Source organism: Sciurus vulgaris, assembly GCF_902686455.1.
Source record: "Sciurus vulgaris genome assembly, chromosome: X".
Classification (NCBI taxonomy): domain Eukaryota; kingdom Metazoa; phylum Chordata; class Mammalia; order Rodentia; family Sciuridae; genus Sciurus; species Sciurus vulgaris.
The window spans coordinates 15,364,313-15,377,660 of record NC_136471.1 but is presented as its reverse complement, the minus strand read 5'-3'; the positions used below and the strand labels follow the sequence as shown (position 1 = coordinate 15,377,660).

Below are 13,348 nucleotides of genomic sequence, written 5' to 3'. Positions count from 1 at the left end.
CATTCTTTTGTACAAGAATTTGATTTTGGCAATCATCATTGCACAGAGGATTTTTAAAGGCATATGTTGGGGAGTAAAGAGTAAAATCTATTCTATGTCTAATTTGGTGTATAGATAAATTGGGTCGAATGTATGTATGCATATACAAGGAGAGGAGTGGGGGAGGGAGGGATGGGGAGGGAAACTGTTTTCAGTTTTCAAAAAAGGATAATTGACTCAGAAGTCAATCAGTGAGAAGAACCATCAATATATAAAAGAAACAAAAGGGACCAGAAGAAAACAATGGACTGGTGTTGGGACTACTCAAGAGCCAGTGTGGGACTACAACCAGTGACCTGAAGCCATAGTTCTCCTAATGATAAGAAAGTATCAAGCAAAAGAAATTCAGCAAAAAGAGCCTCTTTGTAAACGAATGAGTAACAAAATAAAGCAAGCCTGACACTGAACCCTGCTGAGATCTAGCGTGCTTAAGTTGACCCAGGAATCTGCTGAAGAGTGGAGTCAAAGCCACCGTCTGCCAAGTAAGTTAGAAAAGAAATCGCCATTCCTTTATTTTGTTTTTATGTTTGTTCTTGAATTGGCTACTTTATTATTGTCAACATACAGAACTGTGCTGAGAATTTAACTTGTTCATTCTATAAATATTTATTAAGCAATTCTAATGGGGAAAGATACTTTGCTTGGTGCAGGTATAAAATGATAAACGAAATCAATATGGTCTCTGTACTCATCAATGTAACAGTCTAGTAAGATAGGTAAATATTAAGCAAATTAATCTATATATGAATATATACATACAAATCAAGATAAGTGCTCTAAAAGAAAAAAAATATTGTACAATAAGGAAAAATAGCAGGGACACTTACAGTTGATTGTGTTAAAGAAGGCTTCCCAGAGAATATTGATTTTATTTAAAACTCAAAATAATTGGACTGGAGGTATATCTCAGTCATAGAGCACTTGCCTAGCATGCACAAGAAACCATGTTTGATCCCCAGCATTGCAGAAAATAAAAAAATGCAACTAAAAATAACTTAAGTGAAATGTGCTATTATTATCCCCATTTCACAAACAAGAAAAAGGAGATTTAAAGTAATTAAGTGCCAGCAGTTAACTCAGCTAGTAATGGGAAGAAAGTGGAATCAAACCAGGCCTGCCTGATTCTGTATGCCATGCTTTTAACTACTGGCCTCTCCTGAGCATCAGGTTGAGGAACAAGTATCTATGAATTTCCCTGAACTAACTTGTTCAGGTTCATCTGTGCTAAGCCAGGACACTGTCTATGCCTGCCTAACACCTAGCACTGCTTTACCTTTGGACAGTGAATAGGGGACATGATATGGTTCCAATAAATGAAGAGATAACAAAACCTAACCAGAAAATAATTTGATTGGTGTGACAAGAAATACTTCATATTTTGACTTAAGCTGCCTTTAAAAAAACTATAAATCTGTTTTTAAATTGAAATTCAGCTACAGTTGTTAAACTCTTTTCACTTTTTCCAGAAATGTTTAAAGTACAGTGTTAGGCTAGGCAATTGTTAGAACTGTACTCATTAATTAAGGTACCCATTTGTATACAGATCAAATATTTGACCCCAATAGTAAAAAGAAAAAGAAAATACAATTAGAAAAATATAATACAAGGATAAGAGCAAAAATTATTAAACTGGCACAAAGACCATAGATAATATTAACAAAGGCAAAAGCTGATTCTTTGGAGAAAATAGATAAATAACTAGCAAAAGGTAGTGTTAGATCCAGAAAACTTTTTTTATATTCTTTATGTCAAATGTACTGTCTTGGAATAATTTCATTTCGCCCTCACATACAAAAAAGTAGCACATCCAGCTAAATGCGGTAGGGCACATCTGTAATCCTGGTGGCCCAGGAGGCAGAAGCAGGAGGATCACAAGTACAAGATCAGCCTCAGCAACTTAGAGAGGCCCTAAGCAACTTAGCCAGACCCTGTCTCTAAATGAAAAAGGCGGGGGATGTGGCTCAGTGGTTAAGCATCACTAGGTTCAATCCCTGATACTAAAAAAAGGTAACACCATTATTTAACACAATGCCCTAGCACATACACATACATACATATGCCTACTCTCCCAGAGGGGGGAAATATATGTGTGTGTGTGTGTGTGCGCGCGTGCACGTACATACACACACACCCTCTCTATTTTCCTAATAGAATTTACTTTGTGCTGGTTGCATCATTACTCTGGACCCTGACCTATGGTTGAGAACTCTTTGTGGCCAGATGGAGTGGTGGGACTTGATAGATAAGTTGAGGCTCCAAGTCTCTGGCACACGTCCCATTGTCTTATGTGTCTTCACTTGCAAGACACAGTTTCAAGAACATATTATTAAGAGTTTCAAGATTGAGAATGCAGTGCCTTGACTCCCATGCATAGAGCCCTTTTGGGTACAGGGCCCTGTGTGATTATACTGACAACATGCCCACAAAACCAGCCATGTGGTAGATCAAGTAGTTGTTCATCACATAGAGACTTTTGCCAATTAAGTTCTTACTGTTTTCATAGGCAAATACAGCAAACTACTATGGCCACAATACTGAACCAATATTCCACCAGATGGCCTATTTTTGAGACTATATCAGTAGAATAGTTCTTCCAAATAAAGGTTACTTGTTTCACTTTAAAAATTGGAGTCCTGAGCAATTAAATCAACAAATATTTGCATACCCATTGTGCTGTGGGAGAAATCAACAGAGAGACCAGATTCCTCTTCTCCAAGGGTTCACAATCTTATTGGAGAAGGAGTAACAAGGGATAATCATTAGATGTATATCTAGCTTCTTATTGGTCATAGCTATATGATTTCCCATAATGTGATACTATTTATTCAAATATTCTACTGATGGGCAATCACATTGTCGGTTACATCATTTAACTTAAGAAAGTCAGTTAGCTTTTACTGTGTAACTAACCACCCCTAAATTTAATGACTTAAACAATAATTGTTTATTAACTTTCATCATTCTATGGGCTGGCTGAAAAGCTATTCTCATCTAGGTCAACACAGCTAATTTCTGCTGGGATCACTCTTTTGTCTATGATATTCTGGCAAATGGACAGAGGATGAATGTTCAGGATAGCCTCACTCATATTTCTGATGGTCAGCAAGCCAGAGTGAGAGGACTAACAGGTATAAATGTCTCTGGTCATCCAGCACTCTGGCTAAGTTCATTCATGTGGTGGTCTTTCACATTTGATACCTCTATTTGGATCACATTTTCTAATGTCCTATTGACCAAACAGATCACACAGCCAACCCAGATTAAAGGGATAGAAAAATAAAATTCATATTTTCTTTTCTTTCTTTTGGTACAAAAGATTGAACCCAGTGGCACTTAACTACTGAACTACAAACCCTAAGCAACAGCCTCAACCCTTTATATATTTTTATTTTGAGACAGTGTCTGGCCAAGTTTCTTAGGGTCTTGCTAAATTGCTGAAGCTGACTTTGAACTTGTGATCTTCCTGCCTCAGTCTCCCAAGCCATAGAATTCACATCTTAATGGGATAAAATTTGGAGTATTTTTACAATCTATCACACCAGTTTTTCTGACACTATATAATTTGCTACAATAAATATATTAATACAAGTTTGGGAACTTTATTTACATAAGATAGATTTCCTAGCTGCACCCAGTGGCAAGCACCTATAATTCCAGTCACTTAGGAGGCTGAAGCAGGAGGACTGTTTGTGTCCAAGGGTCTGAGGCCAGCCTGAGTACCATAGCGAGACCAATCTCAAGAACAAACAAACAACAGCAAAAAAAAAAAAAAAAAGATTTCCTGAAATGGTATTGTTAGGCTAAAGGGTATGTGAATTTATTTTAATAACTATTCCAAAACTGTTTCCAAAACTGCTATAATAACATATTTTAACAGAAACATATTGGTCTTTTTTCCTTGCATTTGTACCATAAAATGATGTTATAATTATCTTCTTATGATAATCCAATGAGCAAAAATGGTATCTCTGCTATTTCAACTTGTTATCTTGACTGCTAATGTGTAACAAACTTCATAGTACATTTGTACTGATTAATTTGTTGGAAGGTCATTTATAAGGGGACAAGTAAGAAAGAATACACAAGTGATTTAGATAATCTGCTTATAATAAGTTTTCATGTAAGATATGTATATGTCCAATGGTTGAACTTTTAGTAAAATGTCAAAACTGAGGTATACATAAAGTGCATATAATAGAAGTACAGAGAGTTTTGCCTGACTAGGGAAATCAGGAACTGTTCCTGAATGATGTATGAAGTGACATTTCTTCAACAATGGGCATGTTTTAGGACATGTTTTACGTAGCAGTATTACCTTCATAGCTCTATTTTGAATAGGTAAATAGAGCTTGGAATGAGAGAATTCAATATATGCCTGACAGAGTAGACAAAACTAGATGTGATGTCAATTTCATCAGCAAAAATAACCCAAATTATGGAGATGATGAGATGTGAGGTGAGGACCAATCAGAATTGGTCCTTTTGAATGGGTCTCAGAAAAGAAAACAATTCCATCACTTCTTATTTTACACAAAACACTGAGTTCTTTCTGGTGGAGGTGGTGAAGTGATTAATTGATCATGAGTTTCTTATTCTTAAATTTGTGATTGAGATTTTAGTATTAAGTTTTGTCATAGTCTCAGGGCACCAAATTATGAATGACTAGCATCATTAAATTCATAATCCTAGATACTGAAATATTGGACAAACCAAAGTCTAAAAATTTAAAAAAGTTGAAGTTGTCCATGTCTGAGTATAAGCGCATATATTACCAAAGCTTATAATGAATGAGTTGACATTTGACATTTCTTCCTGTAAAACTTAGTTGCAGTTAAATTCTTTGACTAGCCAAAATCATGATTCATTAATGTGCCAAAAATCACTTACTGTTTAATTTATACTCTTAATGTTTTAAAACTACAAAAGTCTCTTTATTATAGAATCAACTAAAAAGCATTCAATTTATCCAGAAATAATTTTCACATGATGAAAGAAATGAAAAATGGCAATAGCTTTATCTCCCTTCCTCCAGTAAATTGAATATAACATTTTAATCTTTAAAAAGACATATATGTTAATCACCTGATTTAACCAAATACTCCATCGTGTACATGTACTTCAAAACAGTCACACTGTGCACAATAAATACATGCAATTTAATATGTCAAATTAAAAATAAAGATTAAAAGTTTACTTTTAAAACACACATAGATTAAAAACTTTGAAAGAAGTCAATGATAGCCTTGGATAGAGGTGGACTCTAGCCCAAATCAACCACTAGAAATTCACAAGAATTCTCTCTTCCTCCATCTTTATTATTTGATCATACTATAAAATCTTAGGATCACCAAAATTTTTTGAGTTCTGAGGAACAAGGTGGATGCTGTCAATGTTAGAAATGTTTGGCTTAAGAAATTAACCAGAGAAAAATCCAATTCACAAATATATTCTGAGCAATTATATGCAATAAAGGAAGGAGGTACAGAGAACCGATACATAGCTATTTTCTTAAGTTGGTAACAATCTAGTTTTGCAGATGAGATATGAATGCACATGGGGGATGTCATGATTAATGATATCCCATAGGATGTAAGTGGTGAATGTGTAGAATGGACAATATATAGTGAAATGGAAAAACCAAGACTCCTAGAATATAATCCTATAATTCCTCAAAAAACTACTTGATATTGAGAAAGTCACTTCAACTTTCTAGTTGGCAATGTTCTTCTGTAAAAAAAAAAAAAAAAAAGAGAGTTCCATTCCAACTCTGGTTGCTCATTATAATTATCTTGAAATATTTTCATAACCCCAATGCCTCTGTCCCAGAGATTCTGTTTAATTGTTCAGAAGTGAATCCTGGTATTGGTATTTTGAAATTGGTCTTCTAATCTTGAGAACTGTGAGACCAAATGGTCTTTGAGGTTCTTTCTTCTTGAATAATCTAATCATTGAACCTGAATGATTATCCAAAAAATGTAGAGGTCACTTTCATGTAGGGGTGATGAGAATGTCTAAATTTGTGTAGATTTAATAGATAACTGTAATCTTAATAACTAAACTTAAGAAGAAAATGGACATCAGAATACATACAAGAAGAAAAATGCAACATGGGTTCAGGTAATAGTGTATAGATAATATTTGTCTTGAATAGTGTAATAATGTTTGGAAAAGTGAGTTTAAGATCAATCTAAGGATTTTTGCCCCTTACGGTAAAAGTAATGGGGAACTGTAGAAGGTCCTTGACCAGGGGAGACACATGATCTGTTTATTTTGTTTTTTAAAGAAAAGTATGGCAGGCCAAGCCAAGTATATAATTTGTGGGTCCCCTTGTTCAAAATGAAAGAAAATGCATAATTAAAGTTACATGTAAAAACTTTCCTTTCTTCTGCAGTCTGTCTTTTAACTTGTCATGGTGTTTTATATTTTCTACATAGTACCACTCTAAGTAAAGACAAATTAAAAATTTGAATTATTAGCAGGAATTTTATCATTCACATTTATATTGTGCAGTGCCAGTTTTGAATGTGAATATCAAACCCTTTAACTTGTATGCAAAATCACTAAAGTAACACAATTGGTACTTTGTGGCTTATCTCTGGAGGCTGCTGAGAGCTGGCCAAAAGAGAAAAACACAAGCCAGTCTCAGGAAGATTGGAAGGAATAAGAGAGAATAACCCAGGCCTGGAATTTGCAGGGGAATACTCCTGGGCAGTGGGATACTAGCAAGGTAATTGTGTACTCAAAAGCCTTGTGCCATTGCCCTCTCAAGCCTGACTACTGCTGTCATTCCTCCTCCAACCACTGGGCCTTTGCACTGCAAAGAAGGAGGGATCTGAGGATGTTCACTTAGGCATCTTAGAAACTCAGGGCAAACAAACAACTCCTAAATATGTTTAAGTTTCTTCATTGAGATGTGCTTGACAATTGGATTGGGAGTGGGTGGGCAAAAGATTTGCCTTCACCAAGATATAGACCCAGGGCTGGCCACCTACTGTTCTGTGGTGCTATTAACCTTGGGTAGAGATGGCTGCCACCATGTCCCACCCTGAGTTGTGCACGCACATCCAACTTCAACCCACTTTACCCTTGAACTTTTCTTGGGAAGGTGGCAGAAGGTGAGACTGCATGTGAGCCAAGATTCCAAACTTCTAGTGCAGGCACAATTGTCCTGATGGCTTAATTTAAAAAGTAAAACTAATGATCAAATTATTTTTAAAATTTAAGACAGCAACTGCAGAGCATCAATCCTCAAATGCATCATATCTGATCTTCTGTGACTGCATTGATCACATGACTGGGAAACTGGTCCTCATGGCAGGATAGGGGAAAGTAGATGCAAAGGGTAGGTGAGATTAAGAAATGAATCCAGTTATGAGACTATTGAGATTGCTGGAACTTGAGTAGTGTTGATGTAGATAGAGAGGGAGAGAGCCATTGGTGAGCTGTCTATGGAAATAAGTTTGGAGATGCAAAGATAAATATGCGTTAGTATGTATGATGGACAAAAGGAAATAAATTGGAAGGTAAATGTCTCAGAAAAGTCAAAGGCAGTGTTTTCTTAGAGCAAGAAATGTGACCTGGGAGTTTGTTCTGGATAACACAGTGACACAGCTCAGCAATGTCATGTCAAAAGGCCAAAATGAAGTGGAAATGAGAGTAGAAAACAGAAGCACAAAGGGAATCTTTCCCCATGACATTCAGTCTCTCACCTCCTAGCTTATCTTAGAAGCTTCCTTTTCTCTATATCATTATAGCTACAATCCCTGTGTGCACATTGCCAGGAGTTTTTAGGTGGTGCCATGATTTGGTCTGTCATTTTGTATTGAGCCAGGGAAGATAGCCAAGCTACCTACTTCTTCTTGCACGTCATCCTTGGACTTTTTTGCACACATGTTCAAACAACTATTATCTATATAGCGAACCTTTCAAGGACTCACTTTATAGGAGAGTCTTTCCTTCCACTTTTGTTTTTCCTTTCTTTTATCCATGTGTCCAAGTTTCTGTTTTATATTCCCTTTCTGTGACCCTAAATGTAGTGAAAAAAGAAATCACAGTAGAATTACCAAGGTTCTTTCCCTTTTACATATTCCCTTTCCTTCCCTATAATCAATCACTGCTGTTCAGAAACTTTTCTGTGAAAGTTGTTGATGAATAGTTTATATGTAATTATAAATGTATAGTTTGATAAGTTTTGACAAATGTGTGCACCATGTAATATCACAAAAAAACTAGATACAGAGCATTTCCATTAAACAGAAACTTCCATCATGTACTTTGTTGTCAAGCCCCCACCCCTCCTTTTTATGCAACTGTGAACCTCTATTACCTATATGTTGCCAGTTATGAATTTCATAAAATAGAATCACATAGTACATACCATTGCATCTGACTTTTTTCACTTAAGTATTTTGAGAGTTATTCATGTTGCTTCTTATCACCAAATAGTATTCCATTGTAAGAATATACAACTAATTTATTCATTCAATCACTGATGGGCATTTGGGTTGTTTCCAAGTTTTTGACTATGAGGCATAAAGTTGCCATGAACATTCATTTAAAATATTTATGTGAACATATATATATTTTATTTTGGATAAATATCTAGGAGTGAAGTAGCTAAATCATAGTAACTGTATATTTAAAGTCATATGAAAATGTCAAACTTTTCTAAGTTGATTGTACTAGTTCACACTCTAATCAGCATATACGAATGATCCAGTTGTTTCGCATCCTTAGCTAGTAAAATTTGGTGGTGTCAGTGCTTTCCATTTTAGCCAATTTACTGGGTGTGTCTTTTAAAATTTGTTTCTTCTGGATAATCGATAGTGTTGAGAATATTTTCATGTGCTAATTGGTCCTTAATATGCTCAAATACTTTGTCCATTGCCAATTGAATTATTCATCTTACTTTAGAGTACAAAAGTGTGTGTTACAGATAGAAGTCTATTACCAGACATATATATATATATATATATATATAGAGAGAGAGAGAGAGAGAGAGAGAGAGAGAGAGAGAATTTTTTCTCCTTATATGTGACTTGCCTGTTCATTTCCTTAATTGTGTCTTTTGAGAAGCAGAAATTTTACATTTTGATGAAAACAGACTTATTATTTTTTCATGATTGCTCTAGGAATAATAAAATGTATCCTTAACTTATGAAAGTTTATTTGTAGTTGATAATGTACCTCTTTATATCTTCATCGTCCTACTTCTCATTGAACATGTGACATTTCTCATTTCCCTCTTCACATATCACAGATATAATATTCTTCCAATGTTTAATTACATTTACTAATATCTTATCATTTGTGTTATTAGCATATTTGTTACTTCTACACACATTGTAAAACCCATCTCACAATGCTATTATTTTAATTAGTTGTCTTTTAATCACATTTGGATAAATAAAACCTAGTTTTGTATATTTACCTACTTACTTATTTTTTATGAAATCCCTCTTTCCTTTTTGTAGATCCTATTGTCTGTTTGGTATCATTTCTGTCTAGCTTGATGAAATTCTTTTAGCATGTATTTTATTACATGTCTGCTTATGACAAATTGTATCAATTTTATTTATTTGAAAATGTATTTTGCCTTCCTTCGTGAAAAATATCTTTTGTTGGGTATGGACAGGTTGACGGGTTTCCTTTTTTCCTTCAAGGTACATTAAAGATGCTGTTTCATGGTCTTCTGGTCTACACTGTAATGGAAAGCCAGCATCCACTCTTAACAACTGTTCCCTGTGTATAATGGTGTTTTATACTATAGGTCCCTTCAAGATTTTCTCTTTATTTTTAGTTCAGTAATTTGATTGTGATGTGACCCATTATGATTTATTTCTAGTCGTTTGCTTGGTTTTTTTTTTAATAAATGGAACCATAAGTCAATATTTTCTATTATTTTGGGGAACTTTTTGATCATAACTTTACAAATTTATTCTACCCTTCCTGTTGGCCTCTTCTGTTTCTGGGACTCCAATTACAAATATAGGTGTATCTTTCAATATTACCCCACAGTTCTCTAAGGCTCTGCTCCCTTTTATCAAACCTTTATCTCCATCTTTCAGATTAGGTAACATTGGGCTGGGAGTGTGGCTCCAAAGTAGAGCACCTGCCCAGTGTGCACAAGACCATGGGTGGGATCCCCAGCACTGCCAAAATTTAAACACTCCCCTAAAAAACACATATGGATAGCATCTATTGTTCTTTCAGATCACTGGCTCATTATTCTGTCATCTTCAATTCACATTCTTATGTTAAACCCATGTAGTGAATTATTTATTTCAGTTATTGTACTCTTCAGTTTGAGAAATTTCGTTTTTATATTGTCGCTTTCTCTGCTAAGATTCGTTATCTGTTCACTCACTAAAATCATTTTTCGTTTAATTAACACATTTTCTTTTAGTTCTTTATACATTTTTTTAAGAGCTGCTTTAAAGTCTTTATTTGCTAAATCCAAAATCTGGATCATCAGATGAGCAGTTTCTATTGCCTTTCTTTTACGCTTGGCTAATTGTCACATTTTTTCTTTTTCCTTGTATGTTTATTAACTTTTTAATCTTGTACTTGATATTGTTGATGACACATTTTAAACACTTAAGATTTTGTTACATCTGAAAAGTGCTTACTTTTAATTACCCAGATAATCATCTTGTGTTTGCTTAAGTTTGCTTAAGTTTACACTTTCATATGTAAGTTCCATGGAACTTCCACAGTATTTCCAAAGCTTCTACTTAGTGAAAGTCTATATCCAAACTTTTTCTGCTGAACATTTTGTCAGAGACTGGTTTCCTTCATTAAGGTAGATCTAGAGTCAGCCATGGTATAGTTCTTAGTCTTGAAGCACAGTATTTCTGGTGTCTCAGCTGGATATTCAGGATGTTATCCAAGTGTTAAAGAGGACTTTATATTCTGGTTAGGCCGGACTTCCAAAGGTTTCCAGTGCTGATTGACTTCTAGTGTCTCTGTTCCTTCTCAACCACATAGCAGCTACTCTCTAGTGAGCCTCATGCAGGGGCCACTCAAGAAATCATGCAGCACCCTTCCTCAGATTCCTGGGTGTCCACTCTCTCTGCAGCTCCTTTTTCTTCAGTAATGTACTCTGCGGATTCTAGCCATTTCAGCTTTGCTGAACTTTCATTTCAGTTCCGTAAGATTTTTATCTTCTACTTAGATTCCTGTCCTCTGCATTGAACTGAGGACATTGTCCTCAAGTAGAAATCTTTCCATTGTCTGAGAACTCTTGCTTTATGTGTTTTGTCTGGTTTTATGGTTACTTATGATGTGGAGGCAAATCTGGTACCATTTACTCTATCATGAGCAGAAACTACTAATTTTTTCAAGTCCTTTCTTACTGGTGGTCGCTTGTACTCACCATTCCCCTGACTAGAGGTGTGGGGTGTAATTCTGTACCTTTAATTCATCATCTTTTAAGATACTCATTGCCATTTCAAAAAATTGCCTTTATAAGTCCAGAATGAGTAAGTTGATAGAAAGAGACAATGTTAGTTATACTAAATATAGCACTATGAATGGGTTCATCATTTGCATTGGTGTCTAATACTTCATTTAACAGTCATTTTGAAGATTGGTTGTTATTCAGTATGCCTCCCATTTCTCTTCATATTAATGAGCTTTCTAGTTTTTCATAGAATTGATATTCATTAAGCTTTTGGTATAATACACACAAAAACTCTGTAGTGTATATCCTGGATACAGAGATCAAATATACTCCCTCATTACCAGTGAGGGAAGCAAATAAATAAATTATTAGCACAATGCCCAAGTTGTTGAACTATTTAGTCCAATATATGGGAAACTTACAAATAGGAAAATATCATTACCATTTTTTTTACTAATCTGTTGTAAATTATGTTTTAACTTGATTATTCCTTGGCGTTTTATTTAACCATCAACCCATGCTCACACTTTGGCCTAATTCAATAACTATCCCTGCTATTTGTTTACCGTCTACAAATTTACTTTCTTTAATTTTTACTACATTGAGTAACAACCTATAAACTTTTTTAGATGCAGTGGTTTAGGCACAAATATAAGTCAACTGAATATTCAATAAATGCTTTGATCACACATTATCAATATGCAATTACATTAGTGGGGAAAATAAAATACAATTTTATTGTTCCTTTGCCTAGGTAGGAAAATGAGTCATTCAATGACTCAATAGGCAGTATTTAGATGATTGATCCACAATTGAGTAAGTTAAGTTGGCTTCTTGAAACTATTGTGAGACAGAAAGGATGGGGGAGAAGCACATAACACACCTAGCCCCTCTTCCTTGAAAGGCTAAGGGTTGGAATAATTCTATTTGATGGGTTAAGTATTGACCTATAAAAGTAGAGAAAATAGGCCAGGGAAGAACGGGTAAGCCTGGTAGAAAGAAGTTGAAGTGTGGTTGCTTCAGAGTTATAAAACTCCTAGACCTGCTCAAAGAGAGGAAGGCCAAAGGGGTCCTTTCATGTGCCAGAAAAGGAAGTTTCAGAGCATTCTCATGAAATATAAGCAATGATCTTGCTTAACTGCTAACTGGGTTTCCTGGAGGCTTTTTCTGTCTTTTTATTCCAACATCAGCAGTTTAATCAGTTTTATGAAGAGAAAGAAGAGCTTGTTAAAACTCCTGCTTCGAATTTTCTCTTTTTTCCTCTTTCTTGCACACTGTTCAAATTAACCAATAAATGAAAAACCTACACGATAATGTGTCAGCTCATTAATGTGAAGGGAAATGGGAGGCATACTGAATAACAAATAAGTAACCAATCTTTAATATAACTGCTAATTGATGAAGTATTAAACAGCAGTACAAATGATGGACCTTTCATGGTGCTATATTTGGTATGATTGAGATTCATCCATAAAAACTTTATATTAGAGGAGATGGAAAAATTGGGCTTTAGATGAATGAAAACCAGGTTTTTAAAAATGAAGAGAAAATGTGTGCAAATGCATAGGATAATGATAGGGCTAAAATCTCAGCTCTGATCTATTTGTTTTCCTTGTTTCTCTGAATTTTCAGTTCAACATGCTGAACAGAATAATTGCATTAGATTAGTAGCAAATATTTAGCATCAGTGAAAGACAAAAAATGATTGATTATTTCTTGGTCTTTATGGCATGGGGTAATAGAAGGAAGAAAATGAATGTCCTCTCTATTTTCATTGCTAAATTTCACTGTAAACAAGACCAGTAAGTGTGTTTAAGGGCAGTATTTTTAGAAATCCTCTGAATGACTGTTTTTCAAAAGACCAAACACTATTTTAGGTATAAATCTCTGTATTGCCTTTTGTTTTAA

At 34.9% G+C, this 13,348-nt stretch overlaps 1 protein-coding gene across 1 annotated transcript in view; it reads left to right on the top strand.

The window, feature by feature from the left end:
* Positions 1 to 460: 460 nt before the first annotated feature.
* The window catches only part of LOC306651864 (vexin-like), a gene marked incomplete at its 3' end in the record, with an annotated part of 185,871 nt that continues 172,983 nt past the window's right edge, over positions 461 to 13,348 (top strand). Inside the window, exon 1 of the mRNA XM_079124750.1 lies at positions 461 to 521. The remainder of the gene's footprint in view (positions 522 to 13,348) is intronic.